The 17726-nt window shown below is 45.7% G+C and overlaps 1 protein-coding gene across 1 annotated transcript in view; it reads right to left on the bottom strand.

The window, feature by feature from the left end:
* Positions 1 to 11538, bottom strand: part of TM6SF1 (transmembrane 6 superfamily member 1) — a 136565-nt gene extending 125027 nt beyond the window's left edge. Inside the window, exon 1 of the mRNA XM_073618620.1 lies at positions 11466 to 11538. The gene's annotated coding sequence lies outside the window, so the exon portion shown is untranslated. The remainder of the gene's footprint in view (positions 1 to 11465) is intronic.
* Between the last annotated feature and the right edge of the window lie 6188 nt (positions 11539 to 17726).

Here is a 17726-nt window from a genome sequence, read left to right as displayed (position 1 = left end):
AACTGCAAAGGCTGTTGTTTTCCCATTCACAGAATACTGTGAATGAATGTTCTTTTTATTTTTTATATTGTGACAGCAAGCAGGGGGAGAAAATCCCCTGCTCGCTTTCAAAACAGGGGATCAGTGGGGTGCAGGGGCTGGTGCATTTGTAACATGGTACACCCTAAATATGGGTGTAACATGCAACATGTTACAAGATGTGAACTTATCCTTTAACCACTTACAGACTGCCTGCCGTTGTTATACATCGGTACTTTGAAGAGGGTTATTGTTGTTATGGCAACAACTAGCTACCATAACCCTCCGGTATCCTCTTCTTCAGCGGGTGGCGGTCCGCTTTCAGATAAAAGCGGTCTCTGCGAGATCACTTTTATCGGCGGCAGCAGAGGCCCCCCCTTCCGCCGTGCTTCGGTGCCCTCCACCGCTTACCGGAGCCACTGGCAACGGCGGAGGCGATCGGGTCCTTTCTCCTGTTAGGTATGGAGATGAGTGAGGGGAAGATGGCCCCCACCCGTTTCCATACCATTGCAGGGCGGAAGCGATGTCAAAAAGTCACTTCCGCCCATAGCTCTTAAAGCAACATTTTTTTTTTTTTTTAAACATTTTTTTTTTTTAGTATTGCATTTTAATGTAAATATGAGATCTGAGGTCTTTTTGACCCCAGATCTCATATTCAAGAGGTCCTGTCATGCTTTTTTTCTATTACAAGGGATGTTTACATTCCTTGTAATAGGAAAAAAAGTGACACCATTTAAAAAAAAAAAAAAAAAATAAAAGGTAAAATAAATAAGAAAAAAAAAACATTTTAAAGCTTGCCGAGCTCGCGTGCAGAAGCGAACGCATACATGAGCGGCGCCCGCATATGAAAACGGTGTTTAAACCACACATGTGAGGTATCGCCGCGAGAGCAATAATGCTAGCCCTAGACCTCCTCTGTAACTCAAAACATGCAACTTGTGAATTTTTTAAATGTCACCTGTGGAGATTTTTAAGGGTAAAAGTTTGTCGCCATTCTATGAGCGGGCACAATTTTGAAGCGTGACATGTTGGGCAGTGCTGTGTCTTGGCCTAGGCCGACAAGGCCCAGGCCTAGGGCGGCACTTTGGGGGGGCGGCAGCTGCCGCCCCCCCCCCCCCCCTCCTGAGTCAGCCCATTCATTGAGAATTTGACAGAACACGCAGCGTTCGGAGAGCGTCTCTCTCTCATACAGTGTGGTGACAGTTCCCCCCTCCTCTCTAAACAGACGGAGAGCAGTGAGAGAGGAGGTCAGTTTCTCTTCCTGTGTTGTGACCCCGAGTGCACATGGAGCAGTCGGATTGTGGCTTCAGCAGCGGACCGGCTACTGTGTACATTCTTCATATCTGACCTGGCTGGAGGGGTGAGAGGAAATACTGATCCTCACTAGGTCTCCTTGCAAACCTCATAGCACTGCTTATCTGTGCTCTGACTTTCCCACTTTGTTTCTCCTATCTCCTGTTATCTGAAATAGAGTCTCTCTAGTAATTAACCCTCTATGTCCTTGCTGGGGGAGAACTGTGCTTTTCTTTTCTTCTCTGCTTCAGCCCAGGTTCACACCAGTGTGATCAGACATTGCATGTGATTCGCACCCGCACCAGTGGTACCGATTACATGCAATGTCTGTGAGATGCGAGTTCAGCCATGAAATTGTATGGCTGAACTCGTATTGGATTGGCACAGAAAAAAATAACAGGGACTTGTTTTTCCCAGCACTAGAATCAGATCGCATGGGTGTTCTCACCTATGCGATCCGATTCCTGTGCGAGTTAACAGTTCGCACTGCGATCTGTGAACTAAGCTGGGGGTGTCATTAACATTGTATTGACACCCACAGAGGTTCGCAGAGGGTGGTGTGATCTGCCCACGGGAGAGATACAATGCGGCAACTGGCGCTGGAATCGCACTGGTTCCCACATCACATCAGTGTGAACCTGGGCTTAATGAACACATGTACACTGCTGCTTACCCCTTTCACACTGGCGGCGTTTTTCAGGCACTACAGCGCACCTGAAAAAAGCCTGAGTGCTTTCACACTGGGGCGCTGCGCTGGCAGGGTGTTACAAAAAGTCCTGCCTGCAGCTTCTTTGCAGCGGTGTAGGAGCGGTGAATACACTGCTCCTGCCCATTGAAATCAATGGGCAGCACCGGCAAAGCGCCGCTGCAGCGGCATTTTGCAGGCGAATTTAACCTTTTTTTGGCCGCTAGCAGGAGTTAAAACCGCCCCGCTAGCGGCCGATTTCGACGGTAAAGCGGCGCTAAAAATAGCGCCGCTTTACTGTCGACGCCCAGATGCTTTCAATGTGAAAGGACTCTAAATGGTTAAGGCTGCACTCATACCTGAGCGTATTTCTTTCATGCAGAAAGTCGCACGTTTTTACCATGATTTTTGCCACAATTTTGTACAGGTCAAAAGGTCACCAAAGAAAAAAAGCAGAAAAATGCCTATAATCTGCCTATGAAGAAGTTCATGTACTTTTTTGAGCTCAGGCTCTGTTTACACATAGGCGTTTTTGGGCATTTGTTTGCTCTCAGCCTCAGCTCTAAAAATGCCCAACAAGACTAATCCCATTCATTTCAATGGCCCCTGTTCACATCTGAGCTTTCTGTCACATAAAGCAAAACGGCCATCGCTCAAAAAAGTACATCAGCTTCTTTTTTGGCAGATTACAGGCGTTTTTAATTCTTTTACATTGGTGACCTTTTGACCTGTACAAAATCGTGGCAAAAATAGCGTAACTTTCTGCCTGGAAACGATACACTCAGGTGTGAATGCAGCTTCAGGCGTTTTACTACAGGCGACAAAATGCTCAGATGTGAACAGGGGCCATTTAAATGAATGGGATTTTGTTTGTTGGGCGTTTTCACGGGTTTTTGATGGCATTTTACGAGCTGAAAACGTTCAGGTGTGAATGCAGCCTGACTATTTACAGCTCAACATCTGCAGGCTGGTGCTTCTGGTAAAAAATGGCATTTAACACCTTAGTGTCTGCTTGTATATATTGGTTTAACCTTTCATAGCTACCTGTATGGTTCATGCTGCCTTCTGACATACAAAGAAAAGTGTCATTTCTCATTATAGATCAGTCTGGATTTTATTGTCCATTCTACTAACTACATTTAAGACTGACGTATATTTATTTTTCTTTCTTTTTTCTTTTGTCTCTATTTGGAGTGAACGCAGTTTGCTGAAAAGGCCAATGATTTTGCCCCGCCTCCTTATGATCTATCCAATCTCTGTTGTGCCTGCCCCATCAGCTATGTCCAGACTCCACCCCCTGATGCACACACACAGACACACTTTCTGTGTGTATGTTAAGGTGTGCAGGACAGGTGGCAAATCAGAGTACACGCATACTAGAGGCTGGAAAATTGGTTAGTAAGTTTAAACATCACCTCCTCCTAGACAATTACACTAATGTCCCCCTCTCCTGCTCTGATTAAAAAAGACTGTCACGCCTCTGAAAAGCAATACACACAGATTTCTTTTCAGAGGCAATATGCGGCCTCCTCGCCACTTGTGTGGGCACTGGTGAGGCTGCACTGATCGGCACTGATGAGGCTGCACTTGGTACCCACTTTAAGCCCACAATCACATTGGGCCAATTTGGCATGTCAAATCGCATGCCAAATTTACAGCTATTGCTGACAATTACACAGTTCAAATCGGTGCGACGCTGCCTTTGCGGAGCCGAACCGATTCCCAAAATAAGTTTTTGTACTACTTTTGGTGACTTTGGGGGCCATTTTAATAGACATCTGTGCATGAACCCACACAGATGTCTGTCAAATCGTCCCCGAATTCGGACTTCATTGCCGGTTTGAAATCGTGCGAGTTCAGATTTCAAATTCTCCCTAATGTGAATGTAGGCCTAATGTACAGAGAGGAAGAGGTGGAGCCTAAATAGGAAGGGGTGTGGTTTACAGATGACAGGGCAGGCCTTAAACATGAAGGGGTGTGGCATCGACAGGAAGGGGCTGGTCATATTTAAATTTGGGGGTGCATGAGTTTAGTCAGGCCTAGGGCAGCACAAAACGTAAATACACCACTGATGTTGGGTATCAATTTACTTGGCAGAACATTATCTTTCACAGTATAAAAAAAAATTGGGCTAACTTTACTCTTATCTTATTTTTTCATTCAAAAAAGTGAATTTTTTCAGAAAAAGGTGCGCTTGTAAGACCGATGCGCAAATACGATGTCACAGAAAGTATTGCAACGACGACCATTTTATTCTCTAGGGTGTTCGAAAGAAAAAAATATAATGTTTGGGGGTTCTAAGTCATTTTCTAGCAACAAAACCTGTTTTTAACTTGTAAACACCAAATCTCAGAAAGAGGTTTGGGGCTTAAAGTGATTGTAAGGGTTTTTTTTTTTTTAAATAACAAACATATCATACTTACCTCCACTGTGCAGCCCATTTTGCACAGAGTGGCCCCAAACCTCCTCTTCTGGGGTCACCTGGCGGCTCTCGTGGCTCCTCCCCACATCAGATAACCCCCTAGGAGAAGCGCTCTCCCGAGGGGGTTACCTTGCGGGTATGCCCTCCTGAGTCCAGCATTCGGCGTCCATAGCTGCCCGCGTCATTGGATTTGATTGACAGCAGCAGGAGCCAATGGCTGCACTGCTATCAATCTATCCAATCAAAAGCACATCCCCACCGGGTCAAGTTCCAGGGCTCAGGTAAGTAAAATGGGGGGGCAGTCACTGCCAGGTGTTTTTTCACCTTCATGCATAGGATGCATGAAGGCGAAAAAACAAGAGGGTTTACAACCCCTTTAAGACTTGTTCTCATAATTTTGGTACCATTCTAAAAACACAGTTTCAGCACCATGGACAGTTCTAGTTGCACGTTCCCCAGCATAGCTGCTGTACTTCAACCTCTTGATGCCGGCCGCATGTATATATATGCGGCCGCTCAACGAGGGGCCCTTAACGCTTAAGGGCTGCATATATGTGGAGCTGTTAAAACAACTTATCGTGCTGAGGGTGCGCCCCCTGCTTGCTCCCAGCACAGTAGCCGTAGGGTACTTGAAAGCTCCCAATGCATACTAGTGATCAGAAGCTTTCCGATCAGGTGACCACTGTGACAGCCAATCATGGTGGTCACATGATCAGAAACCCTGACACACCTCCCGGCATCTGAAACCCTTTAAAGGGCCGGGAGGAGTTGGCGCCAAGGGGTTAAAAGCTATGGCATACCTCCCAACTTTTTGAGATGGGAATGAGGGACACCTATCAGCAAAAGTATGCAGGCATAGGACACACCCCTGGCCACGCCCCCTTAAAGGAGAATTGTACAAAAAAACAAGATTGGTTAAACCCACAAGTGCTTTTTTTTTATCACTACTATTCCTTTATATTTGCTTTTGGAATTTACAAATGCAGCAATTTAGAAATCAGATGAAATGTTTAGCACTGGGAAACACTTTTTGATAGATAAAAAGTGCATTTTATATACATCTATATAGATCAGACCAAAATGAGGTACAAATGAGGAGGAATGACGGACAGAGGGACTTTGCTCCAAATCAGGGATAGTCCCTCGAAATCAGGGACAGTTGGGAGCTATGGCTATGGTAATACTTTAAAATAATAATATTAAATGCACATATTTTTGCATGAAGGAATTTTTTTTTCTTTTTGTAGGAGCATGAAAAGTATTTCATCCACAATCAGTGGATCGTGGGTATAATTGCAGGCTCCTGTAGATTCTTCCTCCAGCTCTCTGCCTGTAACTTTGCACAGGCTTTCATTTGGAGAGCTGAAGGAGGTGTCAATGGACTACAAGTGTGGTGATCACTGCACCCGTGTTCAATTGAGAACTACAACTACCGTGATGGAAGACGGGATTTGTAGTTTATTCATGTACAGATCTCTATGAATGAATGAATGACGTGGCTGTGCAGGCAGAATCTTGCACAGCTGCACCAGTTTCAAAAGTGACAGTGGCTGCAAGGGAGAAGAACCCCGCATGCTATCCTGGGTATGGGGGGCCCCATTTTCACTATGTTACATGTTACACCCTAAATAATCTATACACATCCATACAAACTCATTCTGTGAGCTCCTAAACCTCTCCCCAGAGCCGATCCGCCCTATACGCTCACTACACAAGCTACGTAGGGCCCCGCAAATTACTCGAGGCCCCGCCTCCCCCTTGTGTCATAGCGCGTCAATTAATGTTTACAACATCCAGCATTTGCGACTAGGCTCTTCCGTTATACCGCTGTGGCGGGGGCCCCCAAGACCCAGCATCTCCCTCTGCACCTCTGGCTGGCCGTTTAGAGTGCAGTGGGGAGAGGTGAGAGGAGGTGGAAGGCGGCAATCGGCAGCTCTATGGTGCTTGTGTGGTCGGTGGGATCTCCCTGGGGCTTGTAGTACTCTCTTGAGTGTCAGTGTATACAGTGGAGAGGAGAAGGGAGGGGCCTCTGACCCGGGCAGGTATCAGTTTCACTTTCACTCTGCTTGAACACTGTTGCTGATGCCCGGGTCAGAGGCCCCTCCCCTCTCCGCTGTATACATTCGGAGATAGAACTACTAGCCCCAGGGAGATCCCCCTGCCTGTGGACACCATAGAGCTGCCGATCGCCGCCTCCCACCTCCACCAGCCAGGTACAGGGGAACCTCTGTAAGGGGGGGGGAGTCAGCTGTTTGGAGACACTGATGTAAGAGGGGGGCCTCTGGGGACACTAATGTAAGGACGGGGCCCTCTGGGGACACTGATGTCAGAGGGGGGCCTCTGGAGACACTACTGTAAGGGGGGGGGCTCTCTGGGGACACTCATGTAAGGGCGGGGCCCTCTGGGGACACTGATGTAAGAGGGGGCCCTCTTGGGACACTATTGTAAGAGGGGGGACTCTCTAGGGAACCTGTGTAAGGAGGGGCTCTCTGGGGACCCTGTGTAAGGAGGGGCTCTCTGGGGACACTAATGTAAGAGGGAAGGCTCTCTGGGGACACTAATGTAAGGGGGGGCTCTCTTGGGACCCTGGTGTAAGGGGGGGCTCTATGGGGACCCTGAAGGAGGGAGGATTGTATTGGGAGCACTGAAGTGTCAGGTGTGACTGTGTGGCAATGGCAAGTGGTTTACATAGCTCACGACATCACGGGCCCCTTAGCAGAATTTTGCTTAGGGCCCCAGGGAGGTCAGGATCGCCACTGCCTCTCCCCCTCACTTCCATTTGTTGCGCAGGTTAGTTTCGGTCATGTACACTTTTCTATGCACAGCCAGCCCACATATGGATTATTTCTGGAGAACAAGAAAATCATTTAGTGTCACTTTAACTTCAGGTAACCCATTCACATAGATCTGCATTTTCTACAAAATAAATTGAATAACAGTGAGTATAGTTGCTCTTTTGTACAAGTGTGTGTTTTTTCTACAGTCATTCTGTTGACTGGGGGTTCAATACCCCAACCACATGTCAACCGCTCACAGTAAATTTACTATGAGTGGGCAGCAGGTGTAAGCATAATCACATACCTGTACATCAGGCCTTTCTTCTGGGTTTGGGGAGTGCCCCCTGCTGACCAGTCCTGTGATTGGACTCAGCATGAGTTTGGCAGCAGATTTCAGCCAATGATTTTGGCTGAAAACAGCTGATCGGCTGTGTCCAATCGCACACAGAGTTTTGTGTTTACAAAAGCACAGGACTCCGTGTGCATAGGAACAGCGATCTTGCTGTTTCGTCCACTTGAAAAGCAGGGAGAAAAAACAGCCAGATAATAAAGTAAAAGCAGCACACATTACACATTGTTAGGCACACAGTTAACCCCTTGGTTGGCCCTAGATGTTAACCCCTTCCCAGCCAATATCATTAGTACAGTGACAGTGGACAGTATTATCACTGATAACTGTATTCGTGTCACTACCAACGTCAGTAAGTTAGCGACCCTCCAGGTAGTATCCACCGCCATTACAGTATAGCGTCAAAGCTACAAAAGTTTCAGTATATACACCATAGATAGTAGATGCTATAATTTTCATACAAACCAATTAATGTACACTTATTGGAATTTTGTAGATGTACACATTTTGGCATTAATTTATGAAGAAATTATTTTTTGGGGTTTTTTTTGGATATGTTTTATAATAGAAAGTAGAGAGTATCTGGGTATTGTTGTTTTCAAAATTGTTGGTCTTTTTTCGTTTATATAATTTTTTTTTTTTTTTAACAGAAATGTTTTTAATTGAACAAATCAGCATAAGAAAACACAGGCATAGATCAATTGCATGACAAAATTATCAGTAAAATTGATTACATATCAAGGGGTTAACCCCACAGTTTACCGTGCAAGGTATAATACAAATTACAATGTCCACCAGGAGAACTGTAAATAATAAAGAAGACCTCTTGGGCAGCAGCATTCAGCACTATACCCTTAATAGCTAGCCCCTATGATGGACGTTGCATTAGAGAGTGGTAGGGTTGGGGGGGGGAGACACTCTGCACATGCTCAGTTTGGTGTGTATTGCTAGAGAGTTTTTTTTGTTTGGGGGGGGGGGGGTTAAGTTTGCGTTTGAGCAGCACAGGGCCAATCAGCATTGTCCAGACAGAGGGTCAGGGGTCATGCAGTCTCATAGGACAGTCAGAGGAGAATGAAAACTCCTCCTAAAAGCTTTAGCCAGTGCTCAGTCGGACGTCGATAGAAGTCACAGAAGGCTCCTATATACCGCTGATGAGAAAAGGTGTTTAGCAGTTTATATTTACTAAAATAACTGCATTTCCATGCCATTTGAGCCACTTTATTTTTCCATTGGGTTATTGGGTCTATCACATGGGCAGCCACACAGCCAAGTGAAGGAGCATGCAATGCCGGTGACAACGCTTCTGCTAACTGAGGCAGAAGTTTAGCTGTGGCAGCCTGAAATAGGAAGTGCTGTTACTGGCAGGATCTCCAAATAAGAAACTTTGCAACAAATTTACAAAAACATTTGTTGAGTAAAAATGTATACAATGAGCCGTGATGCCAAACATACTAAAACACAGATATAGGATGTACACGCACTTTAAGGGCCATTTTGAGATGCACTAGAACAGCAGTTCTGAGCCACAGCACTGATATAAATTGTTTTCCTAGTATGGAATTGAATCGCCGGCTCTCTGTGACAGGCAGAGCTCCATGCCATACGTCTGACACAGATCAGCCTCCTGTTGCAGTTATAAAATAGAAAGTCTCCAGCACTCCAAAATATGGATTTACTGTTTGCTGTGAACACGTAGGAGTCTATTTATAGAATATTTTTATGTGAATGTCAGAAAAATTCATGCCTGAATCTTCAACGCCATCTAGTAGCCAAAATACACCTCAGTCATGGAGCTGAAGATAAAAGCATTAATCACTGACACACATTACGGTCACATTTCATTCAGTGTGCACAGATGCTTCTGATATGTTTTATAATCAGACCCCATAATGTCACACAGATCATTTAGCCACTGTGTTACCATAAGGAAGGGGACCCTGCGTGGCCCCCGAAACCTTGGCTAAACAACCTATGTGACATTATGGGGTTGATTTACTAAAGTTCATAGGCTGGTCATGTTGCAGGAGAATTTTCCCTTCATTTGGTGAATGAGGTGAAGCTCTGCTGACTTCCATCATCCAATCATGTGTCAGCAAAATTCATATTTTTTTTTTTTTTTTATTTTCCTTGCACGTGATTGGGTATTCTTTGCAAAGTGAAATTTCACCACATTCACAAAGATAATTTCCTTGAAAAGTGAGCAGCTTATTTGCCTTTAGCAAATTAACCCCTATGTGTTCACAATAATCTGTGTATTTATAAATCCTACATTTTGGAGTACTGGTGACTTCCCATTCTATGACTTGGTATTTAAATAGCATTTTCTGTTTTGGTCACTTTCTTCATCCTACCAATCAGTTGAGTGTTCAAACATAAATCAGTGTAGCCCATATAGATGTGACTTAGAGCTGCACGATTCTGGCTAAAATGAGAATCACAAATTTTTTGCTTAGAATAAAGATCATGATTCTTGCGGCGTAACATCATCTTTCATATTATAAAAAAAAGTTACTGTTTCGTTTTTTTTTTTTAATTCATTAAAGTGTATTAAAAAAAAAAAAAAACCTGCATTTGAAAGACCGCTGCACAAATATAGTGTGACATAAAATATTGCAACAACCACCATTTTATTCGCTATGGTCTCTGCTAAAATATATATATATATATATATATATAATGTTTGGGAGTTCTAAGAAATGTTGATTTTAACTTGAAACCAACAAGTGTAAGAAAAAGGTTTAGACTTTAAGTGGTTAAACTGCCCTCATTTACAGACTGAAGTTCATTAGTTTGATCTGACGAACAAAATGTTACAATGTTTATAGTTAGCTCAGCAGCTGAGGAATGTTGTGAAACTTTGCAGACTGCCTAGTTTTTTTTTTGGTGGGGGGGGGGTTAACAGCTGTCGGCTTGAGCAGAGAACTCTCTGCATAGAATCGGGAAAATGCTTTGTTAAGATCGTGAGGGGGGACAAAAACTGCGATCTTGATTCTTAACGATTAATTGTGCAGCTCTATCGTGAATAATAAATCAAACAATGTTGACTAAATATTCTGTGAATCTGTGCACATAACAATGTATTTCAAAGCACCCCGTGCCGACTCTCCATATGCACAGTGAGAATCCGTCACCAAGTGAAGGGCCTGCTCACCTCCATACAAATAAAAATCGCTTCTCTCTTTACACCCGGGCAAATCTCTCCACTTCTCCTCAATTGGACAGAGGCTTCCTCGCGGCTCACCGAGGATCACCCGGACTCAGCTCATATGTAACAAGGCAAAAAGGACAGGAATAGTGTACTCCGTAACAACTCTTTATTAAAACCCCACTTAAAATTACACTTAGGTAAATGATAAACGTTTTACAAGTAATATCATCCGGCTCACAACCTCGGCGCGACTCCAGCTTAACGTCACTGAGCTTGACCCCTCCCCTAGATATGTTGCGCCACGTGATGGGCTTCTTCATTAGGTCCGACCTACTGAAGAAGGCCCTATCACGTGGCGCAATGCGTCTAGGGGAGGAGTTGAGCTCAGTGAAGTTACGCTGGAGTCACGCCGATAGAGGTGGTGAGCCAGACAAGGAGTCGTGCCGATGGAGGTGGTGAGCAGGGGAGGAGTCGAGCTTTGTGATGTTACGCTGGAGTCGTGCCAATAGAGTAATGCCGGAGTTGCGCCTTTAGTAGGTATCACCTACTGAAGAAGCCCTATCATGTGGCGCAACTCGTCTAGGGGAAGAGTCAAGCTTGGTGACGTTACGCCAGAATCACGCCGATAGAGGTAGGGAGCTGAACGATATTGCTTGTAAAGCGTGTATCATTTACCTTTTTGTAAGTGTCATTTTAAGTGGGGTTTTAATAAGGAGATGTAACAGAGTACACTATGCCTATAGATCAGAATATGAACTGCTGTGGCCTCTTACCTTGTGCCTTCTTACAATACAGCAGTCTGATCCCTGGAGAGAGGAAACGGAGGACGTGTATCCTTGTGCCTGAAAAAAACAAATGACATCAGATCAGTCTAGGCAAAGTCACAAAACTCGCCCTTAAAGCCCAACTCCGGGAAACTTAACAATTATCCTTTGTAGTGGGGCTGTGCTGGCACTGCAAAGGTTAGTTGCTTGTTTAGGTCTGGGGGACATAGAAAGGGAGATTTACTTACCGGATCCTCTAGACCGGTCCCTGTAGAGTCTTCTCCCACATTCTAAAATTTCAATGTCATCAAGATGTCCATAGCCCTGCGTTGGAGGTGAAAACACTGAGGGACAGTCCACCGCCGGAACCGGGGGAGCGCCATCTGCCAGGGGAGTGGAGGGTAAGGTAAGTTAAGTGTTATTTTTTTTTAAATCAAATCATTTTTATTGAAGTTTTTCACTTAACAGGTCTACACATGTTCATACCAATACATATGGAAAACATCATATAGGATACAAAGCAGTATGAAACATAGATACCACACAGGCTCAAATCTGTGAGAGCCCCGAACACATAAATTGTGACAAAGAGCCTGCGTTGAAAAAACTGTGTGTACCCTGTATTATCATCCCTTCTCTGTGTGTACCCTGTATTATCATCCCTCCTCTGTGTGTACCCTGTATTATCATCCCTCCTCTGTGTGTACCCTGTATTATCATCCCTCCTCTGTGTGTACCCTGTATTATCATCCCTCCTCTGTGTGTATCCTGTAATATCATCCCCCCTCTGTGTGTACCCTGTATTATCATCCCCCCTCTGTGTGTACCCTGTATTATCATCCCTTCTCTGTGTGTACCCTGTATTATCATCCCTTCTCTGTGTGTACCCTGTATTATCATCCCTTCTCTGTGTGTACCCTGTATTATCATCCCTCCTCTGTGTGTACCCTGTATTATCATCCCTCCTCTGTGTGTATCCTGTAATATCATCCCCCCTCTGTGTGTCCCCTGTAAAATCATCTCCCTCTGTGTGTACCCTGTATTATCATCCCCTCTGTGTGTACCCTGTATTATCATCCCCTCTGTGTGTACCCTGTATTATCATCCCCTCTGTGTGTACCCTGTATTATCATCCCCTCTGTGTGTACCCTGTATTATCATCCCCCCTCTGTGTGTACCCTGTATTATCATCCCCCCTCTGTGTGTATCCTGTATTATCATTGCTCTGTGTGTACCCTGTAATATTATCCCCCTCTGTGTGTACCCTGTAATATCATCTCCCTCTGTGTGTACCCTGTATTATCATCCCCTCTGTGTGTACCCTGTATTATCGTCCCTCCTCTGTGTGTACTCTGTATTATCATCCCCCTCTGTGTGTACCCTGTATTATCATCCCCCTCTGTGTGTACCCTGTAATATCATCCCCCTCTGTGTGTACTCTGTATTATCATCCCCCTCTGTGTGTACTCTGTATTATCATCCCCTCTGTGTGTACTCTGTATTATCATCCCCCTCTGTGTGTACCCTGTATTATCATACCCTCTGTGTGTACCCTGTATTATCACCCCCCCCCCCCTCTGTGTGTACCCTGTATTATCATCCCCCTCTGTGTGTACCCTGTAATATCATCCCCCTCTGTGTGTACTCTGTATTATCATCCCCCCCTCTGTGTGTACCCTGTATTATCATCCCCTCTGTGTGTACTCTGTATTATCATCCCCCTCTGTGTGTACCCTGTATTATCATCCCCCCCCTCTGTGTGTACCCTGTATTATCATCCCCCTCTGTGTGTACCCTGTAATATCATCCCCCTCTGTGTGTACCCTGTATTATCATCCCCCTCTGTGTGTACCCTGTATTATCATCCCCTCTGTGTGTACCCTGTATTATCATCCCCTCTGTGTGTACCCTGTATTATCATCCCCCTCTGTGTGTACCCTGTATTATCATCCCCTCTGTGTGTACCCTGTATTATCATCCCCCCCTCTGTGTGTACCCTGTATTATCATCTCCCCCCCTCTGTGTGTACCCTGTATTATCATCCCCCCCCCTCTGTGTGTACCCTGTATTATCATCCCCTCTGTGTGTACCCTGTATTATCATCCCCCTCTGTGTGTACCCTGTATTATCATCCCCTCTGTGTGTACCCTGTATTATCATCCCCCTCTGTGTGTACCCTGTATTATCAACCCCTCTGTGTGTACTCTGTATTATCATCCCCCTCTGTGTGTACCCTGTATTATCATCCCTCCTCTGTGTGTACCCTGTATTATCATCCCCCCCTCTGTGTGTACCCTGTATTATCATCCCCTCTGTGTGTACCCTGTATTATCATCCCCCCTCTGTGTGTACCCTGTATTATCATCCCCCTCTGTGTGTACCCTGTATTATCATCCCTCTCTGTGTGTACCCTGTATTATCATCCCCTCTGTGTGTACCCTGTATTATCGTCCCTCCTCTGTGTGTACCCTGTATTATCATCCCCCTCTGTGTGTACCCTGTATTATCGTCCCTCCTCTGTGTGTACCCTGTATTATCGTCCCTCCTCTGTGTGTACCCTGTATTATCATCCCCCTCTGTGTGTACCCTGTATTATCATCCCCCTCTGTGTGTACCCTGTAATATCATCCCCCTCTGTGTGTACTCTGTATTATCATCCCCCTCTGTGTGTACTCTGTATTATCATCCCCTCTGTGTGTACTCTGTATTATCATCCCCCTCTGTGTGTACCCTGTATTATCATCCCCTCTGTGTGTACCCTGTATTATCACCCCCCCCTCTGTGTGTACCCTGTATTATCATCCCCCTCTGTGTGTACCCTGTAATATCATCCCCCTCTGTGTGTACTCTGTATTATCATCCCCCCCCTCTGTGTGTACCCTGTATTATCATCCCCTCTGTGTGTACCCTGTATTATCATCCCCCCCCCCTCTGTGTGTACCCTGTATTATCATCCCCCTCTGTGTGTACCCTGTATTATCATCCCCCTCTGTGTGTACCCTGTATTATCATCCCCTCTGTGTGTACTCTGTATTATCATCCCCCTCTGTGTGTACCCTGTATTATCATCCCCTCTGTGTGTACCCTGTATTATCATCCCCCCCTCTGTGTGTACCCTGTATTATCATCCCCCCCTCTGTGTGTACCCTGTATTATCATCCCCTCTGTGTGTACCCTGTAATATCATCCCCCTCTGTGTGTACCCTGTATTATCATCCCCCCCTCTGTCGGTACCCTGTATTATCATCCCCTCTGTGTGTACCCTGTATTATCATCCCTTCTCTGTGTGTACCCTGTATTATCATCCCTTCTCTGTGTGTACCCTGTATTATCATCCCTTCTCTGTGTGTACCCTGTATTATCATCCCTTCTCTGTGTGTACCCTGTATTATCATCCCTTCTCTGTGTGTACCCTGTATTATCATCCCTCCTCTGTGTGTACCCTGTATTATCATCCCTCCTCTGTGTGTATCCTGTAATATCATCCCCCCTCTGTGTGTCCCCTGTAAAATCATCTCCCTCTGTGTGTACCCTGTATTATCATCCCCTCTGTGTGTACCCTGTATTATCATCCCCTCTGTGTGTACCCTGTATTATCATCCCCTCTGTGTGTACCCTGTATTATCATCCCCCCTCTGTGTGTACCCTGTATTATCATTGCTCTGTGTGTACCCTGTAATATTATCCCCCTCTGTGTGTACCCTGTAATATCATCTCCCTCTGTGTGTACCCTGTATTATCATCCCCTCTGTGTGTACCCTGTATTATCGTCCCTCCTCTGTGTGTACTCTGTATTATCATCCCCCTCTGTGTGTACCCTGTATTATCATCCCCCTCTGTGTGTACCCTGTAATATCATCCCCCTCTGTGTGTACTCTGTATTATCATCCCCCTCTGTGTGTACTCTGTATTATCATCCCCTCTGTGTGTACCCTGTATTATCATCCCCTCTGTGTGTACCCTGTATTATCACCCCCCCCTCTGTGTGTACCCTGTATTATCATCCCCCTCTGTGTGTACCCTGTAATATCATCCCCCTCTGTGTGTACTCTGTATTATCATCCCCCCCTCTGTGTGTACCCTGTATTATCATCCCCTCTGTGTGTACTCTGTATTATCATCCCCCTCTGTGTGTACCCTGTATTATCATCCCCCCCCCTCTGTGTGTACCCTGTATTATCATCCCCCTCTGTGTGTACCCTGTATTATCATCCCCTCTGTGTGTACCCTATATTATCATCCCCCTCTGTGTGTACCCTATATTATCATCCCCCTCTGTGTGTACCCTGTATTATCATCCCCCTCTGTGTGTACCCTGTATTATCATCCCCTCTGTGTGTACCCTGTATTATCATTGCTCTGTGTGTACCCTGTAATATTATCCCCCTCTGTGTGTACCCTGTAATATCATCTCCCTCTGTGTGTACCCTGTATTATCATCCCCTCTGTGTGTACCCTGTATTATCGTCCCTCCTCTGTGTGTACTCTGTATTATCATCCCCCTCTGTGTGTACCCTGTATTATCATCCCCCTCTGTGTGTACCCTGTAATATCATCCCCCTCTGTGTGTACTCTGTATTATCATCCCCCTCTGTGTGTACTCTGTATTATCATCCCCTCTGTGTGTACTCTGTATTATCATCCCCCTCTGTGTGTACCCTGTATTATCATCCCCTCTGTGTGTACCCTGTATTATCACCCCCCCTCTGTGTGTACCCTGTATTATCATCCCCCTCTGTGTGTACCCTGTAATATCATCCCCCTCTGTGTGTACTCTGTATTATCATCCCCCCCTCTGTGTGTACCCTGTATTATCATCCCCTCTGTGTGTACTCTGTATTATCATCCCCCTCTGTGTGTACCCTGTATTATCATCCCCCCCCTCTGTGTGTACCCTGTATTATCATCCCCCTCTGTGTGTACCCTGTATTATCATCCCCTCTGTGTGTACCCTATATTATCATCCCCCTCTGTGTGTACCCTATATTATCATCCCCCTCTGTGTGTACCCTGTATTATCATCCCCCTCTGTGTGTACCCTGTATTATCATCCCCTCTGTGTGTACCCTGTATTATCATCCCCCCCTCTGTGTGTACCCTGTATTATCATCCCCCCCTCTGTGTGTACCCTGTATTATCACCCCCCCCCCCCTCTGTGTGTACCCTGTATTATCATCCCCTCTGTGTGTACCCTGTATTATCATCCCCCTCTGTGTGTACCCTGTATTATCATCCCCTCTGTGTGTACCCTGTATTATCATCCCCCTCTGTGTGTACCCTGTATTATCAACCCCTCTGTGTGTACTCTGTATTATCATCCCCCTCTGTGTGTACCCTGTATTATCATCCCTCCTCTGTGTGTACCCTGTATTATCATCCCCCCCTCTGTGTGTACCCTGTATTATCATCCCCTCTGTGTGTACCCTGTATTATCATCCCCCCTCTGTGTGTACCCTGTATTATCATCCCCCCTCTGTGTGTACCCTGTATTATCATCCCCCTCTGTGTGTACCCTGTATTATCATCCCTCTCTGTGTGTACCCTGTATTATCATCCCCTCTGTGTGTACCCTGTATTATCGTCCCTCCTCTGTGTGTACCCTGTATTATCATCCCCCTCTGTGTGTACCCTGTATTATCGTCCCTCCTCTGTGTGTACCCTGTATTATCGTCCCTCCTCTGTGTGTACCCTGTATTATCATCCCCCTCTGTGTGTACCCTGTATTATCATCCCCCTCTGTGTGTACCCTGTAATATCATCCCCCTCTGTGTGTACTCTGTATTATCATCCCCCTCTGTGTGTACTCTGTATTATCATCCCCTCTGTGTGTACTCTGTATTATCATCCCCCTCTGTGTGTACCCTGTATTATCATCCCCCTCTGTGTGTACTCTGTATTATCATCCCCTCTGTGTGTACTCTGTATTATCATCCCCCTCTGTGTGTACCCTGTATTATCATCCCCTCTGTGTGTACCCTGTATTATCACCCCCCCCTCTGTGTGTACCCTGTATTATCATCCCCCTCTGTGTGTACCCTGTAATATCATCCCCCTCTGTGTGTACTCTGTATTATCATCCCCCCCTCTGTGTGTACCCTGTATTATCATCCCCTCTGTATGTACCCTGTATTATCATCCCCTCTGTGTGTACTCTGTATTATCATCCCCCTCTGTGTGTACCCTGTATTATCATCCCCTCTGTGTGTACCCTGTATTATCATCCCCCCCCTCTGTGTGTACCCTGTATTATCATCCCCCTCTGTGTGTACC

Source organism: Aquarana catesbeiana, linkage group LG03, assembly GCF_042186555.1.
Source record: "Aquarana catesbeiana isolate 2022-GZ linkage group LG03, ASM4218655v1, whole genome shotgun sequence".
NCBI lineage: Eukaryota > Metazoa > Chordata > Amphibia > Anura > Ranidae > Aquarana > Aquarana catesbeiana.
The sequence above is the reverse complement of the archived record's forward strand: the minus strand, read 5'-3'. Positions and strand labels throughout refer to the sequence as shown.